Source organism: Balaenoptera musculus, chromosome 1 (assembly GCF_009873245.2).
Source record: "Balaenoptera musculus isolate JJ_BM4_2016_0621 chromosome 1, mBalMus1.pri.v3, whole genome shotgun sequence".
In the NCBI taxonomy this organism is placed as follows: Eukaryota; Metazoa; Chordata; class Mammalia; order Artiodactyla; family Balaenopteridae; genus Balaenoptera; species Balaenoptera musculus.
The window spans coordinates 39254429-39281067 of record NC_045785.1 but is presented as its reverse complement, the minus strand read 5'-3'; positions in this window follow the sequence as shown (position 1 = coordinate 39281067).

Here is a 26639-nt window from a genome sequence, read left to right as displayed (position 1 = left end):
TTTCAGTGCTGGTTTTGCCACTTTCTAGCCGTGTGACCACATAACACAGTCTACCTTCCAGACTTCGGTTGGCCCACCAGGTCAATGTGAATAGCCCTTACGTTGTGTCAATGCCTTAGCTCCTTTGTTGCCTTCTCCCAAGTTTTCCATCAGTTGAACTTCTACTTATTCCTCAAAGCCCCATGGAAAGGCCCTCCCAGAAGCCCCCAGGTGGAATTAATCTCTCTTCCACTTGGTGTATGGAGTGCTCATTCATCTCTCTCACTGAGGCTTACATATTTTGCTATGTTGTATTTTGTATATTTGTTTAATCGTTTAAGAAAGTGTTAATTTATTTGACATAATATTCTGAGCACCTGCTACGTGCCAAGGGTTGTGCTAGATGCTGGGAATATAATGAATAAGAGATTGTTATGGGCTGAATTATGTCCCCCAAAAAGATAAGTTGAAGTTCTAAGCCCCAGTACCACAAAACCTGACCTCATGTGGAAATAGAGTCATTGCAGATGTAATTAGTTAAGATGAGGTCATGGTGAAGTAGGATGGGTCCCTAATCCAATATGATTGGTGTCCTTACAAGAAGAGAAGAAGACACACAGACACACTGGGAAAACCTCATGTGACAACAGAGGCAGAGATTGGAGTTATGCTGCTGCAAGCCAAGGAGTGCCTGGGGCTGCCAGAAGCTGAAAGAGACAAGGAAAGAATCTTTCCTAGAAGCTTCAGAGAGAGCATAGCCCTGCCAACACCTTCATTTTGGACTTCCCAGCCTCCAGAACTGTTGACAGACTAAATCTCTGTTGTTTCAAGCCACCTAATTTGTGGTACTTTGTTATGGCAACCCTAAAAACTAATACCAAAATGTTCTCCACTTTCAAGAACAGTACGTAAACAATTATAGAACAGCATGAGAATGCTGCAATAAAAAGAAATCCTGTGTGCAAACACAGAGGACATGGCAAGTAATTCAACATTGGAGGAGGATCAGGAGAGACTTCCCAGAGCAGGCATAATTGGAGCTGGGTTTTGAAGGATGAGTAGGAGTTCTCCAGGAGAAAGCATACTCTAGGCAGAAGGAATGGCAGCAGCACATGCATACTCTCTTGGTCTCTCCTGGTGGATTATGCTCCCTGGGCCCCTCAGCACAAGGCTCTGCCCATGGCAGATGCTCAGCCCATATCTCTTGAACTTGCAGAAAAACTGGATTCTCTAGACAAGAAGAGAGGAACAGAAGACAGAGTGTGGGTGGCTGCCACCTAGAGACAAGAAAAACAGAAATCGTTAGACTCCCCAAATAGAGAGCAGATGCAGGGCAGCAGCAGAGGCCAGACAAATGAGGCAACCCAAACAGAGCTGACTTTAAAAAAAAAAAAAAAAAAAAAAAAAATGGGTTGGTCTCTAGGGCTCCAGCTCAGCTGGGAAGGAAAGCAATTTATGGCCAAAGGAAGTAGGCTGACAGTAAACAAAAATACAGTGACCCCTGAGTTCCCACTGGACAGAAGATAGATGATGCCGTCGTAAAAATGAGATTAATTTTAATAAGGGCTTTCACCAAGCAGCAGACCCTGGCGGCCAGAGGCCTGTCAGAGGGCCGATGACAGGCAGCGCTGCTGATGGATGGAGCTGACCCTGGAGAGCTGAAGACATGGGGAACGATTGGAAGCTTGGGACTGGCCCCCGGCTATGGATTGGGCAGCTGCTATTTGTGCTGTTTGTGCAGATTCTTTGTCATGATGGTTGGTATCCCAGAGTTGGAAGCCCACAGTCCAAATCTCTGAACTGTGGCTTATCCCCTGCCGGGACAAGAATCCCCTGTTCCTTCAGCTTCATGTGGGACTGTGCTTGCACACCTCCAGTGACAAGAAGCTCACTACCTTTAAGGGTTATAGGGCAGCGCTCCATACATGGTCACTCAGAAAAATGCCCTTTGCTCTCTTTACCACAAGGCAATCTTGCAAAAACTAAAGTCATTCTTGATTCCAATCAGCAGAGTTCAATTTAATCAACACAGTCTGAGAACGCAGTGTGCAAAAAGATTGTGAGAAGAGAGATGGTTACAGACTGGCTTCTGTCTCCAAGAACTTTCAGAAGGGAAAACAGACTGTGCCCTGACCCTGACAACAGCATGAGCCCTGACTCTGGCTATTGACTGAGCCCTGATCCAGACCACAGTCTGAGCCCCGATCCTCTTAGAGACTCAACCCTGATCTTGGTTGGCCCACTGAGCCCTGAACCTAGTTCTAGATTAAGCCATAGGCCCAATTCAGAAGGGGCCCAGATGCAGTCTGAGTCCTAATCCTTTTATAGACTGAGCCCTGAACCTAGTCACCACTGGTCCTGACACTGATCCATGGCCTCACAAACAGATGCCTATCATTACGGGATGAGGGAGATGGCAAATGGGCATGTGGTGGTGGCTCAGGGTGCCTGGATCGATGTCCAATTCCTTGACACGTGAGGCAGACATATTTTAGGCACAGCACTGTGTCAGGTGCAGCCTCTGCCTTTGGAAGTGCGGGTAGACACTCCCCCCACCAGCGCTCACAGCCTGTGCTTGTCCCACCACGGCACTCTGTCACTGCATCACTGCTCATGTGCATACGTCGCCCACTGGCCTCTGCTCTTCTCCAGGATAGAGACTGTGTTTATTTGCTTATGGGCCAGGCTGCTGTAACCGAGCCTTCATTTGCTGCCCCGCTCCTGAACACCTACTGTGTGCTGGGTCCTGGTGTGGTCACAGGGACATGGAAACAAATGGCCAATGGCCTGTCACAGACACCAGCAAGGGCTCAATTAGATCTTTAATCATTTACTTAATCAACAAACCAACAAGAGGGATCACCTTGCAGAGAAATGGTGCCCCACGGGGTTTATGCGCTGAACACCTGCCAACCAAATAAAACAAGTCCTCATGCTTTTCCAGCACTCAACCCCCCTGGCATCAGACAACCCAATTTCTTGTCAGCCATTTCCCCGATTATGTATCAATAGATGTCACACAATCAAGTCCTGGCTCCCAAGAGAGTATTTGAAAAGTCAAAGATGTTTGTCTAATGCAAACCGATGTCATGTCGGGAATTAGTTTGACTAATAGGCCTTTAATTAGATCCTTGTGAGGTCTGGGTCCCAAGTAGAGGCTTCCCAAAGTTTTCATTTAGAAGATAAACTACCCCTTCCCCCAGATTGCCACCATAAATCTCCTTTCCAGTGTGCACTCAGAATGGCAGGGCAAGGCATAGATTTGTTTCTCCTGCCAACATGAGGAGTCTTGTGCCCAGTCACCCAGGGGTTGAGTGCCTGGGAGCCCCCTTGCGGGCTGGGCCTCGTCACCAGAGGAGCTGGGGGAGGTGCCTGGGCCATGCCATCTGCTCCGGATGGGGACCAGGGCTTCTCACCAAGGCCAGGGAAGCATTTTCCCAAACAGTAACAGGAAATGTTCATTTTGTCAACATGAATAACCCTGGCAGGGCCAATTCCAGAGCAGAGCAGAGGAGAGAATACAGGGAATATGATGTGATCATCCTCCAGGGCATTCCTCCCAGGGGGAGGAACACGGAAACCAAGAGAAGCTACAGAATGAGGTCATCATGCCACCCAGGCAGGTAGGAGGGATTTCACACGAAATAATGTATGTAGCCCACCAGGCACTGAGCAGGTGCTTAATATATGAGAATGTTGTGATTTATGCTGATTCATTCCTCTGCCTTGAACTTACTCAAGAAACACCTGAGTACCCACATCCTAGATCAGCCCCACTCCAAGTGCCTTCCAGGGCCTGGTACCGGCTAGTCCCTGACTGTTTGGTTACCACTTTGCAAACTAGTTTGCAGAAATTGAAAGAAAGCAGTTGGAAATGCGTAAAGATAGTTGGCATTGCCAGGAAAAATTTACTCTATTTTGCAGTATTACTGGTCAGCAAAAGATAGAGAATAAAAGGTTTCACCGCAAAGAGTCTGAGACGTAGGGGCATGAAGCTTCTGAGGGTGCTCTTTTGATTACCATTTTGTATGTTAGAAATTGAGGCTCGGGGGGATGAATTTGTCCAAGCACCTCCATCTAAGGAGTCTAGCCAGTCCTCAAACCCAGATCCTCCTTGCTCTAAAGTTTTTGTTACTTACAGCCACTCTGTGCCAGGGGTCACGAGAGTCACATATCTGACCTCAATGTGTTGCTAATAATAAAAAGCTCACAGTGACTGGGGAAAAAAATCATGGGTATTTAGTCTCAGCTCTGCAATCAACTCACACAGTGAGTCATCTCTTTGGGGGCCTCAGTTTCCTCATGTACACAACGAGGGACGTGACCCTCAATTATCTTGAAGGCCCCTCTTGCTCTGACATCCTGAATTTGATCATAGACCTCCTTCAATGGAAAGGGACCTTTGAAGTCCTGTGGCCAACCTCCCTTCCACAGCAATGGGACTGGGGTTCCAGCAGCCCCTTCCATACTCCCTGTGGGTGGCACGATTGGATAGCTCTGATTTTCAGGCTGGCCTCTTCCTCCAAGAACGCCGCCATGACTATTGTGCAGGGTCCCTCTGTTATCCTCAGGATGCTGACCCCATCACTCTTGCCCTAAGGGGTTACACGCCAGAGATGGGCCTTGCCATCACTCCCAAATGCTCGGTTCTGAGTCAAACCAAAAGCACCTGCACCTTAAGAGGGAATTCCATCTGTCCAGGGCAGAGCTCACCTCTGGAGCATGGAAATGAAAGGACAACCTAGAAGCCACTTGTGTTTCTTCCCTGAGGAAAACACTGAAGCTCCCTTTTGTCCTCAAATACCCAGGGATTCACCCTTGAGGAGCTAGAGACCCTGAAGCCTCCCATCTCCTTTTAGGAGCGTCTCAAGGGGGGCAAGGAGGACCTGGCAGCTCTCCCAAGGCCTGTGCTGGCAAGTGGCCCATTTGAGCTGCTCCTGCCTGAGATGCAGACCGCGCAGGATGGTGCATGTGTGACGTCAGGCCATAAACGCTGACTCTTGCCTCACCCTGTCAAGTACAGGGGCCTGCCCCAGTGAAAGCTGAGCCCAAAGAGTCTATCCAACTGCCCACATCTAAATAGAGGAAACGGGCTAGAAAGGAAACGGGCCCATCCATGTGGCGTGCCAACCCCTCTACCTCCCGGCCCCAAAACACTGACTCATCACAGCCTCTTCTAAGCTGTCTCTGAAACACTTGATTGGAAAGTGGAAAATTCAGTTTCTGTCAATGTTGAGTGAAATGGCCAAGTATAGACTAGGGAGCTTGGGAAATTTGGAAATACACAGAATTTCACAGTAACAGAGTCAGAGAATCATACACCAAACATTTATTGAATGTGTATGAGGTGTCAGACCCTGGAGATTTGCAAATACAGGCCAGTCGAGAGTCAGAGAATCCCACAAACTTAGTGTCATGGACTCTTGGGATGCTGGAATCCTTAAAGGTATCAAATAATAGAATTATAAGATGTTAGATAAACAGAATCTAAAATTACAGGACCTTGGAAACCTAGAACCTTAAGGTTCCACAGAACCAACAGGGCTTGTTGGAGGTTTCCATATCTCATGCTCTGGTCAACCAGACCAGACCAGCCCCATGGCAGGCAAACCTTAGAGAAGGAAAGAAGTTGCCGGTACTACGTCAGGGGCAGGGTGGCAACCAGAACATGTGCCAGGGAAAGGAAATTGGCCTGAAGAATGAGAATGGGGGGCAAATGGTGGGAACTCTGGTGATGCATGAAACTGCCTCTAACATGAAGACCAAGGACAGAGGACTCCTGATGGGATAAGAAAAGGCCACAGACCTTCTTGACCGGCTCCATTTCCTGCGAATGGAAGACTTCCAACCCCAGGTGAAGCTGAGGCAGGCAGGTGGGCCATTGCTGGATGGCTCTGAGAAAAGTCTTGCTGGGATGGAGCTGGATTACCTCTGCATCCTGTCCTGGTTCTGCCCTCTGCAAATGCCAGACGAATAGAAGAGGCCGTATGATACTTTGTCCCCCATGGACAAGGGCCATTCTGGCAGGGACAAGCATGTCAACAAAGGCAGAGAGGCTGGAAGCACAGGGCACATTCACAGAAGGGGAACGTCTGAGGTGTCAAAGGCATGGAGGGACACTGAGAGAGAAGATGTTGGAATGGGATATTGGAATCTAATGATGGAGGTCCTGGAGGCTCGAAGGCTGGACTCTGCACGTGTCCACCCCGCATGTCTCTGTGGCATGGCCTGCGCATGGCCAGAGGCCAGAAGCAATCGCTGATTGCCCAGTCTGCGATGGGGCACAGGCAGGGACCTCTTCTTCTCCCTATGGCAGGTCTGTGGGATGCCCTTTCCCTGCCCCTGGGTGGCTTGATGAGGCCCTGAAGGAGCCATGTGGTGGGCTCAAGGTGTAATGTGTAGGCTTAAGTGTCTCTAAAACAACTAGTAAAAACCCTGACCAAATCCAAACCAGATGCCCCAGGGCGTGTAGGGTTGAGAGCTGTCAGCACCTCTGCATTTTCACCTGCTCATGTGGGCTGCACCTGTAGGCAGCTGGAACTCAGGAGAGCTTCAGGCTGTCCACCAAGTTCAGCCCCGACTGGCCTGCCCAGTGTGGAGGCGCTGAGGGGCCGAAGGGGTAAGGTGGCAGGCCTCTCCTAGGCCAGTGCCCCCCTCTGATTTTTCTCCCCTTACTCCCAGTTCCCAGTACAGGCCCTCAGGATTTATTAATGTCCTAACTATACCCCCTAGCTAGGAGAAGTGGGCGAATCACCTCTCCTCTCTGAGCCTGTTTTCCTATAAGCAACATAGGCACATCAATAATGACCTCCAAGATTACAGGATAGTTCATTTATTCAGTTAGACAAATATTTATTGGGCATTTACTGTTAAGCATTGGACTAGGTACTGAGAATACAGTGGTGAAGAAAAACAGACATTATCCTTGAATTTATAGAGTTTACAGTCTACAGAATTTGACAGGCAAAACAAACCTCCACACAAGTAGATATACAATTTTAAAAATTAGGTTAATGCTTTGAAAAGGGTATGCTAGGTGCAGAGAGCCTACAATGGGGCAGGGGGTGAAGGAGGCCTCTCTGAAGAAATAATTCTTAAGCTGAGGCCTGAATGCTGAGTAAACCAGAGGCAGGGTGTGAGGTAGAGAACTCCAGGCAAAAAGATAGCACATGCCAAGGCCCTGAGGCAGGGGAGTTCATATCCTCTTTGTGGGCAGAGAGCAGGGAGGGAGGAAGGAGTGGCATGAGGCAAAGTAGCAGAGAACAGATCAGGCAGGGCCCCCTGGGACAGGCAATGACATGAGATTTGAGTCTGGGGAAGCCCCCCAAAGTGTTTTCAACAGAGCCTCCACACCATTCTACACTTAGAGCTTTAAAAGATGACTTTGGTGGGGAGTTGAGATCGTGGATGGAACTTCCTCACCTCTGGCCTGAAAGAACTTCCAGGATCTGAGGCTCAAGAAGTGAAGGGATTAGCCGTGGCCAGTGAGCGCCAGGGATCAGGATATTCACAGCTCCTTCCCTGGCCCTGGGCTGCCTCTGAACAATTATTATGTGCTTGTACTATCCTCGCCCTCATTTGATCCTTCCAAGCCTGGAGAAGGGAGGCAGATAACACAGGGACCCTCAGTTCCCTTACCCAGTTAGGGAAACCGAGGCCCAGAGAAGAGAGTGTGTTTGAGAGTCACGCAGCAGGTTAGTAGCCTTGACCCCAAGTCCTCTGACCCAAAATTAGATCAGATCATTCCCGAGAGTGAGAATTCTACCGAGCCCCCTGCACTGCAGGAAGGGGCAACCCTGAAGCTGGAGATAAAATGGTGGGATGGGGGAAGGAGATTTCAGAGACCAAAGTCACACCGGACAGGAAGGAGGCCCAAGGTGCTAAACAGAGGGTCCCAGACAGAAGGTCTGGGCGTGGCGCAGAATGACATGGGATGGCCGGTGTGGGAGCACCAGGCCAACGACCGGACACTGTGCAAACCACCACGAGGATGATGACCACCCCGGCCTGTCCCAGGCAGTCTCTGGGGACCACATCCCCACAGCACGTCTGCTCTCTCTGCCTCAGACACGCCTGACGAGATTGAAAGGACACAGCTCTGCCCTGAGCCTGTGCACCTTCTGGCACAACTACCAACTCCTGTGGTCATCAATCCAGGAGGAAGCCCCCAGCTCCTCCCACGGCCTCCGAGAGGTCCCTCCCAGCACGGGCCACAGAACCCTCCTCAGTGTATCCGAGCAGCTGGAGTCCACAGGGCCGGCAACCTGTGCTTCTCTAACGATGCCTCTGTTGGTGCAGCCTGGACTCAGCTCCCTCAACAGCCCTGCCACACTGGGGGCCCCTCTCCCCATGTCCTTGGAGATGCAGCAGCCTTGGCCTGTTAACAGCTCCCCTCCCCGCCTCTTCCCTTGGTGCACACCTACTATCCTTGAAGGCTCAGCTCAGCCATCCCCTCCTGAACGCCAAAACTCAGAGCAGGCAAATGCGGAAGCTCAGTCCTCCTCTGGGAAGCCTCTCCTGATCTCAGGAGGAGTGAGCAGCCTCTCCTCTGGGCTCCTGCAGCCCCTGTCCTCCTCTTGCTTTTCCGGAGGCACCGTGAGCCTCCTGAGGGCAGGGTCTGTGCCTCCCCTGTTTCCATTTCCCAGAGTCCGGCACACAGTGGGAGGTCAGTAATTGTCTGTATCTCTTCCACTTCCTTTCTGGGAAGAGTCCAACAAAGGGCCTTGGAGCATGAAAAACAGTAATTTAGAGTCTGAATAGCGGTTAAGTCTTCCAGTGTCTAATAGGATGAAGTCTTCTCGCCTGGCGTGGCATTCAAGGCTCTCTCCAGGGTCACTGCTGCCCCTCCCATGCTCACACTGCAGCCCAGACAATTAAAGACCGGTTCATCCCCCACCCCCAGGCCCGCATGCTTCCGGCCACCCCCTCCTCTCTTCCTTCTCTCCCTCTTGGCCAGTGGGGTTAGGCAAGGGCAGGCTGAATCTCCTCTCTTTCACCAGGTTCCCCAGGGTGTGACATAACGACTCTAAACCTCACCTATAAAACAGCTGGCTACAGACTAGGCCGTCGGAAAATGTCAACTGCCCTGTTCCTGCCTCTCTCCCCATATAAGTTGTTTCCCCTCCAAAGCCTGGAGCTAATCTCCCTCACCCAGGAAGACTTCCCTAACGTGGCCCCCCTCCCGTCTTTGCTGAGCCTGAAATCTAGGTGGCCTCCGACTCGCTCATGCGCCCTGGAACGCTGCAGGGCAGGATGGAACCACCGCTAAGCCTGGATAAAGGTGAAATCCAACAGTTGGGAGAGGTTATTTTTGGACCTGACACAAATGCTAAATGAAGAGCCCTCGGCCTTCCAAGCAATCTTTGCTTTGTGCTCCAAGGCCCAAAACTAACATTTTCATAATAATTTTCCAGTATCAAAGTGATAGTTTTGATTCAAGACAGCTGAAGCCTGCAAAACTGTGTGGTGGACTCTCCCGCCCTCGAGCCAAACATGTGCCTCTGTCTCTATTTTAACACCTTTGATAATCATCGAAAAATGCACGGTCCAAGCAGTTTTCGCAGCTTTCTGACCGTAGCAGCCGCCTCTGGAAGGAGTCGTTGGGAGTCTGTTTTCCTTCTGCGTTACTCTGAGCCCTGGGCTTTAGTGCTCCCAGCTCGCCTGGCTTTTCAGCCTCCCTCTCTACATTCCACTAGTGATGTCTGATGCAGGAGTTGGCCTTTCCAGTGCTATTAAAAAGGGGGGAGCCCAAGAAATACAGTAACACAATCTCATGGAAAACTGATATAATCTTTTCAAAACTATAAAGATCGCTCACCCGGAGGAACATCTACACGGAAAAAGAAAAAGGTTTTAAACAAACTGGAAAGGGGTCGGGTAACTGTAAAGGCCCGCGTGTCAGGAGACTGCTGGCTCGTCCAGGGCTGCTATCACTCGGCAGGGGGAAGGCCATCCTCGGAGGGGCCAGTTCCCTCACCGAGAGCTCCCACCATCTGGAACTCATTGTAGGAGGGAACACTGGCCTTCATAAAAAGAAACCCGGCCTTATAATAATTGTTCCTTAAATCATTACTATGGCCCGCGCCCCAGAGATGGAGAGTCAAAGGACAGTAGGGACAGACCAGGGGCCCCAGGCCAGAGTCCTGACCGGCCCTTCTGCCCTCTTCCTTGGAAGCCCTGACCACCTCCTCCCAGGAAACAGGCTCAGGTCAAATTCTAGGCTCTTCTCCTAGCCAGCCTCTGGCTGCCCTGGAGAAGAAGCTGCTGCAAAACAGTCATTTGCAAAGATCCTTTTGGTCCTTGGTGCTGTCTGGGTTCAGGGGCTCAGAAAAGGCTGAAGCCAGTGCCACAGAGTCACTGCTGCAGGCCTGACTCTCCAAGTCCCCATATTCTCTAGGGGGCTCACGCGTCTTCGGTGGTGACAGTCGGCAAAGGCAGCATCTGCCACCCCCGGGAAACCTGACGAGAGATAAGCTCATGCACGTAGGCCACATGAAGTCAAGACACAGCCGGCCCAAACCCGGTGACTCCGTCTGTTCTACCAGCTGAGCTCTGAGATGGAAGAGGTTAGCATGGGCTCCGGTCCCGGGGTCTTAGAATAACAGGATCTGAAGATCTGAGCATCTGACTTTTGGAGAGGTCTGGAATCTTAGCTCCTAAGCAGCAGAGAGCTCTGGAAACTTTAGACTTCTCCCGCCTCCCTCCTCCATACGGAGTGTATGAATGCTGAACTTGACACGGCCTTGGATGGACTGATTTGCTGAAGAGATGATGGTGGGGCCGCAGGCCTGGTGAGACTGGGGGGAACTGACACCCACACAGGGCCCTGAGCCTGAGGGGGCTGTGAGAACCCTGGGACAGCAGAGTGGCCCTCCACCCAGGACAAGGGTGCCTCTGGGCAAGAGTCCCTGCCCCAGCGTGCTGGGCCCCACCACAGAGGGCTGGTGCTTCCCTTTGGGTCCTCGATGTCTCTCCACGTCCTTTACTCTCTGCCCCAGCAGCTGTCCTAAGGCCCTGCTCTGCTCACACTGAGCTCTCCCTGGGCCAACAAGCTCCCACGGTGATGGCTTCAGCTACCACCCCTGTGCTTCTGACCCGTACATCTCTAGCCCCAGCCTGGTTCTCCCTCTCTCCTGGGTTGAGACCTATATATCCAGCTGTCTGCTAGACACCCACTCTTTGATGTCTCACAGTCCCTGAGACCCAGCCCGTTCCAGCCAGAACTCTTCACCCCCCTAAAGTGTTCCCACCTCAGGGGAGGTACTGCCACCCACTAGGCGGCCCACCCTGAAGCCGGGGAGTCGTCCGACATCTCTCCTGCCCTCTGCTCCTCATTCCCAAGACCCGGAGCCCTGGCCATTCTTCCTTCCTCAGGCTCCCCAAACCATCCACGCCTCTCCACCCCATGTCATGCCCCCCTTCTTCACCTCCTGTGCCTGGCTCACTGCAGCCTGTTTCAGACCGATGTCCAGACCCCCTACCTAGCAGCCAGGGCCATCATTGTAAAATACAAATCTTACCAGGTTCCTCTCTGCTTAAAATCTTTTAATTAAATATCCATGGGAAATAGTCCCTATTCTGTCACTGCACTAGTCCAAATGGGTTAGGTTAGGCCGGGTAACTAACATCTCAGAAATCTCAGCAGCTTAAAGTATCGGTATTTCTCACTCATAGTACACGGCCACTGAGGGCTGGCGAAGGGCTCTGCTCATCTCCCTTAGGGCCCCGGGCTGCTAGAGCTGCCGCCATCTTGAACATCATCCATCACCGTGTGGGTAAAAGACTGCCGTGGAAGGTCTCACACTGGCAATTAAATGCCCGAGACTGGAGGCGGCACAGGTCACTTCCTTTCACAACCCACTGGCCATAACTAGTCATATGGAACCACCCAACCACAAGCGGCCCAGGAAGGGCAACCCTCCCACGTGCTCAGAAGGGGAGAACAGAGATAGCTGATAATACCACAGCCACGAACATCCTTCAGTGTTTGAATACCCGTGCTCTCTCTTACCTCTTTGTCTTTTCAAAGGCTGTTTGCTCTGCCTGGAACCCTCATCCTCACACTTCATGTAAAGAACCCATCCTAGGGTCTCAGCTTAGACGTCACTGGCCTGAGAGGCTGACTCTGACCTCCCCACTCAGGTACAAATCCCTCCTCGGGGGCTCTCAACTCTTTGTTCACACTCCATTTTATTATCTACTGTCTGCTTGTTCTTGGACTGAGTTCTATGAAAACAGGGGCTTGAATGCTTTGTTTATTACTGTATCCTCAGTGCCTGCTCAACTGCCCATATGGAAAGATAATCAGAATTGTTGAATGAATGAATGAAAGACTAGAGAAAGTGATCAAGATCCCAGGGGCAGAGCCATCAGGAGTGGCAGGGAGACTGAAGGCTTCAAGAACAAAACCAACAGTCATGCTGAGTGAGTTCCAGAAGGTAGGCATCCACGGGCTGGTGGGGTGGAGGGGAAGAAGGTCCCCAAATAGTGCCGTGTGAGGAGGGATGTGCCCCATATGGACAATGGCAACGTGCAGCTAACCCTCCAGCAGTCGGAAGTCAGTCCCAGAGTCCATGGGAATCAAGGGTGAGGAGGGGGAGGGGCACAGGCCGGGACTCGGCTGGTAGAAGCAGAGTGACCGCAAAGCCAGAGCGAGGGCTGCCCCCCGACTTTCCTGAGCCATCTCTCCCCTGCTCCGGCCTCCTCCACCTGCTCCAGGGCTGCTAAAAGGCAGAAACCCTTCAGTGCATTTTATTTCTTGAATCTGAGTGCTCTCCAAGGGCAGAGATGTGTATCTGTCTGACTCCCCAGCAATTAGCACAGCACTTGGCACATAGTAATAGCTCAATTAATGCTTGTCACTCTGACCCTGATATATGCCTTATTCTCCAAGCCCTCAGGACAGGTCAGCCTGCCTAGTATCTGCTATCTCTCTGGTTGACAAGACATTGACCTCTGTCGCCTCCCCCATTCCATCCCACCCACCTTGACGTCCCTAGGAGCAGATAGGGATGTGTACACGGTGTGTCCAGATGTCACCCCTCAAGGTCCATGAATCTCAGCCAAGACAGTCCAGCATATGAAGCCCTTGGGCTGGCCTCCAGGGCCAGACAAGACACAGGGGTCTGTTCAGTGTAAATGACATCAGGAGCTCCAAGCTGAGAGCCTCGGGGACAGTGTCCAGGCACTTGATAGGACCCACTTCAGTCTGTGGTCAGAGCCCAAGGGCCTGGGATCTCCACAGTGATGATCTTCACTCACCCTCCTCCTTCACACCCTACCCCATCTGATCAGTCACCAAGACGTGCCTAGTCTACCTCCTAAAGGTCTCGGGAACCTGTCCACTCACCTGAATTACCACAGCAGCCCCTTGTCCATATCCCTGCCCCAACCTTCTCTCCACACTACAGCTGGAGTCATCTTTCCGAAGCCCAGAAAAGCTTAGGTCACGCCCCTCCTTAAAACCTTCCTCTGTGGAGTCAAGATTAAGGCCTACAAGATTCTCCATGTTCTAGCCTTGGCTTAACTGCCCCCTGGCTTCCCAGTCTCATCTCCTGCTACCTCTGCCATCACACCCTGCAATCCAGCCATATGCACTTACCAGTGTGCAGTATTTACTGCACCTCCCAACTTTGCACGTGCTCTTGCTTCTACCTGGAACTCTTCCCTCCTAGAAAACATCTATCCCTCTTTAAGACTTGGTCCAATCTTCACCTCCTCTGGGAAAGTTTGCCTAAACCCCTGCCTGATAAGAGTCAGATGCATCCTCCTTTCTGTTCTACATCCTCTCAGCTTCCTTCTATTATAACACTTCTTATCATACTATATATTCTTTTATTCATTCACCAGCATCTAGTATCTAACTGGCCAAATATATCTGTTTAAGACGGATGAGAGGGAGGAAGGGGTAAAGCTATCTGGGACAGAGCTGAGTGAGACAGGCACGAAGGCTGACAGAGGTGGGAGAAATCTCTGAGACCTGGGTGATCTGAGAAGGCTTCCTGGAAGAGGAGTGGCTGGAGTAGAGCCCAGAATGATAAGAATGGCTTAGTTAAATGAAGAATATGTGCCGGGCCAATTCCACATAGGAGAAAGGGGCAGTCTGGGCATTGATACAAGGTTTCAAATACCAATCTAATGAGTTTCGACTTTATCCTGAGGTCAACAGGGAACTATTAAAGGATTTCAAGCAGATTATAAGGGGATACTTATCATTAAACCATGATTAAATCTCCGCATTTGAAGCGTCTGCCTGGCTGTGGTGTGGTGTGCGGAAACCAGTTAAGAGGCTAACCCAGACTCTGTAGGAGAATGATGACGGCCTGCACTCAGGTAGAGCTGATGGAATGAGATAAAGGGATGGATTGGAGACCTGCTTAGGAGGGGGAATTGACAGGACTTAGTAACTGACTGGATGCAGCAGAGGAGAATGGAGTTAAGAATTCCTCTGAATTTTCCCACCTGGTGACCAGTACACACTAAAGAGGTTTCGTTTTTCTCTGGACACGTTACGTGCTGAAGCTTCAGGTGGGACAGAGAGGTGAACGGCCATTAAGCAATTGTTTCTCCTGAGTGCTTAGCAAGGGCCAGAGCACATGGTAGGTGTGCAGTTAACTTAAATGGAAGTGATGTGTCTCCTATCCCAATGGAGCAGATGTATCCCCTGACTCCTAAAGGCCCAGTCAGTCCCAGGTCCCCTGAGGACTGGGATGGGCCTGAATCTATGCTGGGAGGAGGAACAGCCTAATCAAAGGCCTGCATGTGGGCTGCCCAGAGTATAGGGTCAGAGAGCCCATCCAGAGACACACGGTGGACCACCTGCCCTCTCCAGGACCCAGGCTTCCTTCTCTGATGGAAGGTTGGGTGTGTTCTGTTTGCCTGCCAAGAAAAAGAGTCTGGTGGCCCTTGCAGATAGAGAACAGGAAGGGCAGAGATGGAATTTCTGGTGCCCTGAAGTCAGACAGTGACCTGTCCATGGAGACCAGGCTGAGTCCCAGGGCCGCTTGGCAGCTCTCTGCCAGGGAGTCAGATAAGAATAGAGCATGCTGGCTGCAAAAGGCAGCCCACTCCAGCTAGCCCCAAAGGTCAAGGATTCCAGACAGGAGACAAGGACTAGGAGTGCACCAACTCCAAGGCCGGCACACAGCAGGTTCTCAATCAATGTCTCAGATTAGACAGTTCTTTCTCTGTCCCATGAGCCCCAAACTCCAGCAACCAGGGTGAAGAGAAGCAGAGACACCCCCTCAGCTATGAGTTTCTTTCTGCTCACCCATGCCTCACCTCCAGGCAGGTGGAGCCCACCACACTTCCCTGGGCCTTCCATGACCCCTCCTCCCTCCTGGCTTTTGTTCATGCTGTTCCTTCTTCCTAGAACATGCTCACCCTCCTCTACCCTTTCATCCAGCTTATACGTCACCTCCTCCAGGAAGCCTTCCCTGATGCCCCCAGGCTGGAACCACCTTTGTTCTCTCACAGCCCCCACCTCCAGCTCCACTAAATCACTGCAATGATCACCTGACTACGGGTCCCTCATTCACCATGTCCTGGAATGGCACCTGCTGTGCTTCTGCTTCACAGCTCTTCAATGTGCCATGTTCCCTCCCTCCCTCCACCATCATGGGTGCTCTTCCCTCAGCCCAGGAGGCCCACTCTTCTCACCTCACCCAGGCTGCACAAGCTCATTCCTCCTGGCTCAGGACAAAGGTCACTTTCTCAGAGGCCATCCTTGACTGCCACCCCTTTTCTGGACTGGGGTCCCCTAAGCCCCTGACCTTCCCCCGGGCCATTGCAGCTATATTTCCCTATCATTCCTGTTTCAGTGTGTGGCAGTGAGGCATGGCGGTTAAGAGCATGGACCCTGGAGCCAGATTGCCCAGTTCACATCCCAGCTCTGCCACTTACTGGCTCTTGTTGTACTTGGGACAGTCCCTCTGTCTCTTTGCATCTCAGTTTCCTCATCAGTAAAGTGGGTACAGTAAAGTTACCTCATCCCTACAGCAGAGGTGAAGTTTAAATATGTAGTGGACATATGGCCCTGTGGCAGCCCCTGGGGCTGTTCTCTCCTCCTCAGGGCATATAGCAGGACGGAACTTCCCTGTCACCTCTGAAGTCCAGCGTGGCTGTGCAGTTTGCTTTGGCCAATGAAATGTGAGCCGAGTTATGTGTGCCACTTCCCGGAGGAAGTCTTAAGAGACACTGTGCAATATGTCATGTCCCCTTGTCCCGTCTCTCCCTCAGCCTGGGACGCTGAGTGAGGGGGATGTGCTGTGTACCTCCTGCTGACCCATAATGAACATGTGATATGAACAAGAAATAAGCCTATGTCATTTCAAGCCACTAGGATTTGGGGGCTATTTGTTTCTGCAGCATGCCTATCCACTCCTGACTGATAGAAGCATTTGGAACAGGGCCTGGAAGAGAGTAAGTACTCTATAAGGTCACCTATTATAATTGTGCTTACGTGTCTGCCTGCTAGACTCTGAGAGCAAGGCTCAGCTTTCTCTTGTGCACTGTGGTAGCCCCCAGCTCCTGGCACAGTGCCCAGCACATAACAGTTGTTCAATAAAACATTTATTGACTTACCTACCGGTTGACGGTGAGGCTGGGACCCTGCTAAGCACACACACCCACCTCACCCACTTGGCCAGGTCACCACCTGTGGGTGACAGGGATCCAGCCATGCCCAGAACCACCCCTCTGCACGGCCATAAATCCCAATCGTCCAGTTTCTTTTGAACAGCCCCCAGAGTTCTTCCATCCTAGCAATGCCTGTGTGTTGTGATGGAATAATCTGGTCTCACCAAGGCTGCTGTCTGGCCTATCCCCTGTGGCTCCCCTGTGGACATTCCTCCTGGCCTGGCACAGTGGGCAACCTTTCCCCTGGCGGTTATTTGCCAAGCTATTGCAGGTGGTTTTATTTCACTCAGCAAACACAAACCACTCTCAGTGTCTGAGAAAATTCTAGATTCTGACAAAAGGATTATGGAGGCATCTACTCCAATCTCCATCCAGTAAACATAACCCCAAGAGGCACCAGTCCCTGCTTGCCCACCTCCGTCGATGGGGACCTCACTATCTGAAGAGTTTTAGCTCCACTGTGTGGTAGTTCTGACTGCTGAACTCTTCCTAATGTATGGCTGGCACCTGTGTGTCTATCACCTCATCCTAGCCCCCAGGGGACAGGCACAGATCGCAGCCACTTTCTACCGTGACAACTCCCTGCTCTTCGATCACCCTCACCCCCTCACCTTCTTCTCTAAAACATTCTTAACTTCCTCCTTTCTCTGGATTTTTTTTCTTTATCTCTGAGATTTTATGAGGAAACTCCCTGAATTTCCCATTTGTGGGATTTTTGTCAAAATTTACCATTGATCCAGTCCAAATTTGGTCTTAGTATAATGGGCTGGCCCTCCATGTGGACATGGCCCAGGAGGCAGGGGGACTACAAGACAGAGCCCAATACATATGTGCCCCAATGATCTATTCCTACACCGAAAATATCCACCATCCACTTAAATCCACCCACGGAAGACTCTTGGTGCAAGACGGTAATCATTGTTCCTTTAGGAAATGTGTAGAAGGCCTCAAAAAATGTCTCCAGAAGGATTACCATTCATGAAAACCTTGGATGGCATTCAAGCTACAGCCCTTATATTAATTTTGTGTGATCCTAGGTTCATCCCTTCACTTCTTAGGACTTTAGCATCCCTAACTCCTCACAAAAAGAAAGCTGTACTTAGTAATCTCTAAAGGCCCTCCTAGCTCTATCAACCACCCACTTCTTAGTATGAATTAGTACCTCAGTGTAGCTCTAGCAGTAAGTCTCCAAATGGACCAGTCATGGGTCTTGGTTGCAAGTAACAGAAACCACTTCTCACTAACCTAAAGAAAGAAGGAGAAGAAGAAGAAGGGGGTGGGGGTGGGGAGGATCTCCCTCCACATTTTTTGGAGTGATCCACAGAATTAAGGGGAAGACTGAAGAACCAAGTTCATAAAATGAGCAGCAGCCAAGGGGAAAATAAAAAGGCAGAACCAAAGCCAGAGTTGTTCCCCAGAAACAGCCTGACGAGGATGGCCTGTCTGCTCCTGTGGGGATAAATTTGATACTGTTGGCCATTCTCTGTTTCTTGATATTTTCTTTCCTCTTGGTCTCTGGGACACTACTCACTCCAGTCTTTTTCATAGGCCACTTCCTTTTCTGATTTCTAAGCTTATTCAGTTCCCCAGGGCTCTGTCCTCGGCTCTGACCACCCACCTGGCGGCTGAGCAGGGGTTTACAGCCAGAGCCAACACCTCCAAGGCTGTGGTCCTCTCTACGGGGCTCTGCTGCCTTTTCGTGCTTGCGCTTGGGTGAGCTCAGTATCTTCATCATTAAGCGGGGGCGGGGGGGGGGTGCTGACCCATCTCCTGTGGGCTGGTGGGATTTGGGGGGTGCTGGCACAGAAGTACTCAGGACTCCAGCTTTGCCGCCAGCTTTGCGCTCCCTGATGTGGGGCCGGGGTGGAATGAGAGTAAGTCATCCCCCTCTTTCCTGCCCTCTCCTCCCATCCAGTGACACTTGCTTTACGGCTAGAACACAGAGCTGACTTTCATGGCCCGCCAAAGCCTTTAGCCCCCTTGTTTGAAGGTGGCCACCACTGAAGGGGGGGGTGTCACCCAAAGAGGAAGGAGAGGTTCTCTTCCTCTTTGCATTTTAGCTAAAAGCCCCTCCATGATGAGAGCTGGGGGTGGGGTGAGACACCCCAAGTCTTGACTTCACTCTCCCTCTCCTCTGTGGTCCCCAAGGCTCTCCTGCCCTTCATGAAGGCCACTTGTGTCAACTTCAAACTAAATGGAGGTCTTCCTGGCAGGGGGAGGGGGCAGAGGAGCAGGGCCTTTGGGGTGGGTTTCAAAGTGCCTCTGGCTTTATTACCGCCTGTGCTCTCCCCTGCCCCTTCTCATCCTGGAGAGCCCACCCTCCCCCCGGCCAGGGGGAAATTATACCAGGTTCTAATGGGAGGTTGAAGGAAAGCGTCCCCTCTATTCATCCCAGCAGCTGAACGGGCCTCTTGAACATCCATTGTGCCCCTTCTGCCGCCTCAGCCTCAATGGCGATCAGGTGGTCTCGTGTGACAACCTCCCCCGGCCCAGGACAGGAATGGGCTCAGGCAATGGGCTGGCCCACAGAGTTCTCCGTCCATCCTCTCAAGGGGCTTTTGTTGAATAAAATAGCACCCGCACTCGGCCACTTTAAACCAAGGCCAGGCACTTGAATGTGCAAACGGGGCCCAGGCGCCGGGAGTGCAGGGACAATGGCCACCCTCAATTAGCTCACTGAGGTGCCCCAAATGGACTTGAGGAGGGGCAAGACCACAGCCCATTCATGCATATTTATCACAAGCTGCCGCACTTCGGCCTGCACGGTTCCCATGGCAGCGCTGGGGAAGGAAGCAGGGACGAGGCGAGAGGGGCTCCCAGGGCCCAGCAGGGGTTATGGTTCAGGGCAGCACTGGCCCTCATCCCAGCAGACTGGAAACTGTCCCCAACTCCATGTCCTCTGCCTTTACCTGACCCTGAGACTCATGAGTCACCATAACCTGCAACTTAGAATATCAGAGGAAAGGGAACTTGGCACACGCACCTGACAGGTGGAGAAGCAGAGGCTCAGAACAGAGGAAAATGAGCTTTTTCCTCTTCGCAACTTATATCTAGGATAGGAGGAGACTGGTAATAGTAAAAGCATTTATTGAATGTTCGCTAACTGCCAGGGTCTATGCTAAGTGCTCTCAACTGCCCCCTCGATGCTATGAGATAAATGCTGTGCTGTCTTCACTTGAGAAGACTGAAGCTCAGGAGAGGGTGTGTAATTTTTCCAAGATCATGCAGCTGGTATAAGTAGCAGAGCTGGGATACTCACCAGGGTAGTCATTCTCCACAGCCAAGTGCCTGGCTACTGGTTAGGAAGTTATGTAAGGGCTCTGTTATTTGGTCATTGGCTACTGGGTGCCAGGCACTGTGCTTGATGCCAAGTTCAAGCCAGCTCGTTGGATATAAACAATACCATGAGAGAGCTCCATTTGACAGATGTGGAGACTGAGGTCCAGGGAAACAGCATGCCCTGCCCCGAGCCACTCACAGCGCTAACAAGTAGCAGGGCCAGGATGGATTCCATGTGTGGTGGGGTGCTAGGCTCCAGCCTGCTCCAGAGCACTTCCTTCCTTCTTTTCTGGAGCTCCTGGAAAAGGAAGTCAACCTCGTCTTCCAGATTCTGCCGAGCTGTGGTTTCCCCAGAAGAGCCTTATGGGGGTGTGGGGCGCTGGGCTGTGTCTGGACCTTCCTTCACAATGTCCTCCTCAGGAGCCCATCTGAGGTTCCAGCAGGAAGTGGCTGCTTCTCAGGATTCCCAGGCAGAACTCCAAGGATCTCCCCTCTCTGGAGAGCCGAGTTCTTCCAAGGAGCTCCTAGCATCACCCAGAGAAGGTGGGCAAAGCTGCTCCCCAGCCTGGCATGGCAGCTGTGGCAGTGAGGGCCCCAGGTCCCTCTCAATCTGTGCCATTTTAGTACTTTTTGTTCCCTTGCACTGACCTAGCTTACTGTGCTCCCATCCCCACTGTCCCCCATGCAAGCACTCTGGCCTCCTTATCTTTGCTTATGCGCTTTCTCCTGCTTTGATTGCAAGTTGAGTTGCAACGAGTCGAGCTGAGTTGACTGGAGCCATTCGTTGGTCTGAGTTGAGTTCTGTTCATTCGTTTGGTTTGGGTGGGGCTGTGTTGGTTGAGTTGGAATTGTGGCATGTTGAGATGAGATGAGTTGAGCTCCATGACATCAAGTTAAGCTGAGTAGAGCAAAAGTAAATTGGGCTGAGTGGAGTAAAAAGGAAGTACAGAAGCCATGTGGGCAAGCCTCAAGCTAGTGACTGCCAAGGAACCCTCCAACTCTGAAAAACTAGAACCACAAGAATCACGAGTTCCCAAAAGCAGAGACCATGCCCTTTCCATTCTGTCCCTCATTTGCTGTTGAACATGACTCCTCCTTGGGCGGGAAAGTGGACATGGGCCTCTGAGACAGTTTCCTTATTTTTATCAGCAGCTCCCTTCAAGGTTGGAGGAGCAAACGATCGACCATGATGTCTGGTAGAAGTCGATATAAATCCTTAAACGCCTTGACTCTCAGGAGTAGAGATTCACAGGAGTCCAAGACCCTTTCAACAATAGAACAATAGAGTCACAAGTCATCAAGTCTGATCTTCTCCCCCATCCCCTACTGCCCCCAAAGCCAGGACCTCTCCACAGCTCCCCTGAAGGGACCACCAGCCTCTGTTAGGGTGCCAGAGGCAGGACGCCCACCCCCTCAAGGGGTCACAGTGTCATCTCGTGGGAAAGAAGTCGGAGTCCGGTTTGCACACTGGCTCCTTGGCTCACCAGCTCTGTAACCTGGGGCGAATAACTTTCCGTTTCTGAGATTTTTGTGAGGAGAGGGTTTTATGGGGCTGCATAAGACAAAAGGTGTAGAGCACTTAACACAACACCTGGCACTCAGTGAGACCTTCATCAAAGATGGTTTCTATCACCATCGTTAATCCTATCGCCCCTGACTATTCCTATTATTACTGACAATACTGGCCATTGTTTAGCCGCCGAACTGTCAGAAAATGCTTCTTCACTCCTGAGCCCGGGGCAGGCCCTGGGTAAATGGATGGAAAGGTAAAGTTTGCCCCCTAGGACACCTCTCCCCTTCCTTCCACCCAGATGCCAGCACTCAGATGGCCGATTCCTTCTGCTCAGGGACGGGTCCTCGTCCTGGCTTGGACACTGCTTTGCTGGGGGGCCTTGCATACATCCTTTCTCTGCTCCAGGCCTCGGTTTGCAAAGTGGCGGATCAGGCTAAGTTGTCTTGGCGATGAACCCAGCTCGGACACCTCCAGCTACGTGTCTGAGACCCGCGTTCCTCCCTCCTCCCGCTGGTCAGCTGGGTAGAACTCCTTGCATTGACCCCTGCCTTTTCTGGTCAGTCCTGGGGACCTCCTCTGGAGAGGACTGGCATCGCTATTCTGAACCCTTGGCACGTTTGGCTCCCAGGGAGGAGGCATCGGACGCAGTCGCCACCCACATACCCAGGGCAGCCAGCGCTAAAGGCTGGACTCAGCATCACTCTTTACTTTATGGTAACCAGCTGTCCCCAAGCAGATCAAAGGCAAAAATCAGGCCTCAAACCCCAGTCTCCTGAATTCCAGCCCAGTCCTTCTCTCTCTGCCAGCCGTCCATCTACCCAATACACAATAATAGAGCACCAACTGTACACCAAGCGCTGCCAGGCACTGGGAATATCAAGGTGAGAGGAACTTGGCCTGTGCTGTTGAGGAATTTCAAAAAAATTCCTGGAAAGATTCATTCATTCGTTCAGCAAACACACAAGCACCTACTTTGTCAGGTCAAAAGACCAGCTCGGACCCAAAGCCCGGCTCCCACTCCTCCCATGGCCTGGCCCCTGTGCGGGGCTGAGGCCTGGTGGCTCAGCCAGCCACCCACCGCCTCCCGGAGGGACCGGCAGGCATGAGCTCATGTCTGCAGAGCCCCGAGGCTCCCATGAGCACAAGGCCTCCTTGTGACGCTGAGAGGGATGCGGCGGGGTGCTGCCGAGCCCGCGAAGCCCTGAGCGCTGGGGGGCTGTCAGCAGACACTCCCACAGCTCAGGGTGCCGCGCTTTGATACAGCATTAATGCTCTAATATCTTAATCCAGACACCACCCGCCGGCTGCCGGGCCACACAGCGGGGGCCCTGGGGATGGGTTTCCAAATTACATTAGTGAATGTTTACCTAGTGAGCTGTCCAAAGAGTGTTTAACACCAGCTGAGGCGAACGCGTGTGCACAGGACAGTCCCACACCCACAGCCCGCACGCATGCCACATACACTCAGCCCAGCGGCCAGACTCACAAACACAGGCGTCCACAAGGACGGACGGACTGCACGCCCCTAGCAACACACGTGCGTGTACACGCACACACACTCGCATCCGCACACAGACCCATACCAGGTACACACGCAGGCACCTTCCACCTGCCCTCGCACACCCTCACGGCTGCCGCACCGGGAGGCCTGCTTGTCTTCCTCTCACACTCAGTCCTGAGGAGACCCCTGTAGGTTGATCCCAGGAGCGGGGAGAGGCGGGATGTGGTCCCCGAGCATGCCCTGGAAAGTCACTGCTGCCAGGCCTCCCAGGCGCCCCAGCCCCAATTTCCAAATTCAGACACACTCCTGCCCCTGCTGTGGGTGCTATTAACATGTCCACATCCATGACACTGGCCAGGGGTCCTGCCCTCAGGAAAAGCAGGGCGAACTTCATACCTGGCCCTGCCCTCCTGCTGGGATCCGCCTCCACGCACACCTTCCCAACCCCTTCACTTCTTTTCCCTGCCAAACAGATCCCTCCCTTCCAAGCCCCTCTCGATGCTGTTCTCTACCCCGAACGTCCTCCCCATCTTACATCCTCCAGGCCGAGCTACTTACTTCAAGGTGAGCTCACTGCCCCTCTTGCAGAAACTCTCCTCACTCCAGCCAGCAGAGGGGAGGCCACTCCCCCTCCTCCTCCTCCTCCTCCTCCTCCTCCTCCTCCTCGCTTCCCTACACGGGGCCCTGACTCAATGCTCAGAGCAGGCACTGCCTTGACATGTGGATGGTAACAAGGCCCACCTCATGGGACTGTGGTGAGGGGCAAACATTAATTCAAAAGCTGGCATATAGTAGTCACTCAATAAAAGCTATCATGCATACTATTACTAGGTGATGATGATAATGGTGGCAAAGTCGACTGTGCTTCCTGACGCCTGTGTCCCATCTCTGCCCTGGTCTGTGAGCTCCCAGAGGCAGACCCTCTGGCCCTTAGCGGGACCTCAGTGTTGATTGCATGAGTGACTAAGAAGCCCGCTGTCTGCCCTGCATTTTCATGACCAGAGGGTGGATTTTTCTAGAAATACCCAATCGAGAGGCAAGTCTGAAAAGTTCACTGAACTCAGTGGGAGTCCCCAGATCCACCCATCCTGCTTCTGCCACAAGACTCTGCGGCCTCAGGTAGGTCTGTTCCTCTTTCTGGAACTCGGGTTTCCTCATTTGTCAAACAAATAGGTTAGATGGTGAGGTTTCCAAGTTCTTTCCAGCTCTGAGGTTCTAGAATTCTAAGCCCCAGGCATGACTGGCCACTAGGGCTACAATCTAGTTGGGAAACAGGACATATCAACCGAAGTGGTCAGCATTGGTCAGGACCATCAGGGAAGGAGGAGGCGACCGTAGCAGGAAGATGGAAAGACACCACAGGGGCAAAGGCACAGAGGCTGGAGCCCAGATGGATTCTTCAGACAACAGTGAGGAGACTGGTTTAGATGGAATGGAGGGTTGGCCCAGGGGGATGGATAAGGCCGGAGAGGGGGACAGAGGCTGCTTCATCAAAGGCTTTGCAGTTTAGGCTGAGTAGTTGCGGCTTTATCTTGTAAGCCAGTGTATTTCAAACTTGCCTGCTCTTCAGAATCATCTGTGGCAATTGTTAAAAATACAGATTCTCTCTTAAAAAAAAAAAAAAAAGATACAAACGAACTTAGTTACAAAACAGAAACAGACTCACAAACATAGAAAACAAATTTATGGTCACCAAAGGGGAAAGAGGGGAAGGGATGAATTAGGAGTTTGGGATTAGCAGATACAAACCACTATACATAAAACAGTTAAACAACAAAACCCTATGGTATAGCACAGGGAACTATATTCAATATCTTGTAATAAACTGTAACAGAAAAGAATTTGGAAAAGAATATATATATTCTTTTCAGATATATAAAGATGTATATATATATATATATCTGATTCACTTTACTGTATACCAGAAACTAACATGACATTGTTAATCAACTCTACTTCAAATTTTTTTAAAAGGTGCATATATGAACAACAACAAAAAAATACAGTTTCCCAGTTCTCCCCCTCAGCCCTATTAAGTTCAAGCCTCTAGGCAAGGAACCTAGGAATCTGTATTTATATTAAGTGCCCTGGGTGATTCTTACGAATCAGGCAAATTTGGGAAACACGACTGGGTGAGATGCTGAATCGCCAAACAGTACTGCACATGGGAGCAACACATCCACATCCTCTTCACTGGAAGGACATGGGCTCCGCCTCAAGTCGTCTGGGTTTGAGTCTAGGCTCCTCTACTTTCCAGCACTGGCCCTTGACCTTTCTTCATTTCCCACCTGTAAAATGGGAGTAATCTCAGCATCTACCTTACAGGTGGGTCACGTGAGAGCTCATGAGAGCCTGACCGGGGCAGGAATGATGAGGCTGTGCAGGAAACATAGGCAAATGTGCTGCCCAAAGGATCTGAGAGAGGAAAGGCAACCACCGCAGAGGGGCTGTCTGTGAGCAGAGGGGTCGGCCCAGGGGGCTGGGAGAGCAGAAGCAGCTGTAATCTGCCTTGGGCCTACATAGACTCCCTTTGTTTATTTGGATTTTATTCATTCATTCATCCAATGATATTTATTGCTGCTCTACCATGTGCCAGTTGATGCCAGGTGCCAGGGATACAAAGAGGAACCAGAGAGACATGGTCCTTCTCCCTGCAGAGTTTATATTCTAGAGGGAAAGGTTAAACATGGACAAAAAACTGAAAAAATCCCAAGTCATAGAAAGTGGTATAAAGGAAACCAATAAGAGGGTGACCAGAGAAGACCCTCTGAGGAGGTGACATTTATGAGAAGGAGTTAACCTCGGGAAGAATGAGGGACAACTGTTCTAGGCAGAGGCAACAGCATGTGCAAAGGCCCTCGGGAGGAAAATCACGTGGTGTGCTGCAGGAACTGAACCAATCTGTCTGGAACTTGGTGACTGAGGGGTAAAGTGGCACAGATGAAGCTGGAGACGTTCACAGGGGCTGGGTCATGCAGGAACTTCTAGGCCATGGCCAGAAATCTGGATTTTATTTAAGTACAATGAAGAGTTTTTAAGCTGTAGAGTGAAGTGATTTGATTTATATTTTAAGGAAATCCCTCCAGCAGCTGTGCAGAGAATGGATGGTAGGGGGTGAGAGGGAATGCAGGGAGACCTACTGGAAGGCTATCAATCCATGAGGGTGACAGCAGGGGAGGCACAGAGAGGCGGACAAATTCAAAAGGCCTCTGGTACAGCACTGACTGGACCCGCGGAGGGATGGGCAGTGGCGGAGGAGAGCAAAGGGCCAGAGGAATCAAGGATTCTGCCCAGGTTTCTGGCTCTCAAGACTGGGTGGCTGATGGTGCCACTTACAGAGCTGGGGAGCCTGGGAGGCTGGGGGTGCCCTGCTCTTGTCAACTGCCCATGACACATGAGGCCCCCAGTACCAAGAGACTCAAACCAGCCTCGTGCCGGAACTCTGCTGCTGCCTTTCCCACCACAGGTCCGTGGCCAAGAGCTGATCTCAGGAAAGAATAAGGTAGTCATCACATGCCACTTCCTTCCAGGAAACTCCCCCAGGACCTTTCCCCCCAAGGAATTTGCATATGGCTAGCGTTTCAAGAACATGGATTCTGGAGCCAGACTGCCTGGGTTCAAATCCCAGCTCTGCCACTTCTTGGCTGTGTGACCCCAAGCAAGTTATTTACCCTCTCTGTGCTTCCATTTCCCCATACAACATAGGATAAAAGCACCTTCTTCATAGGGTTG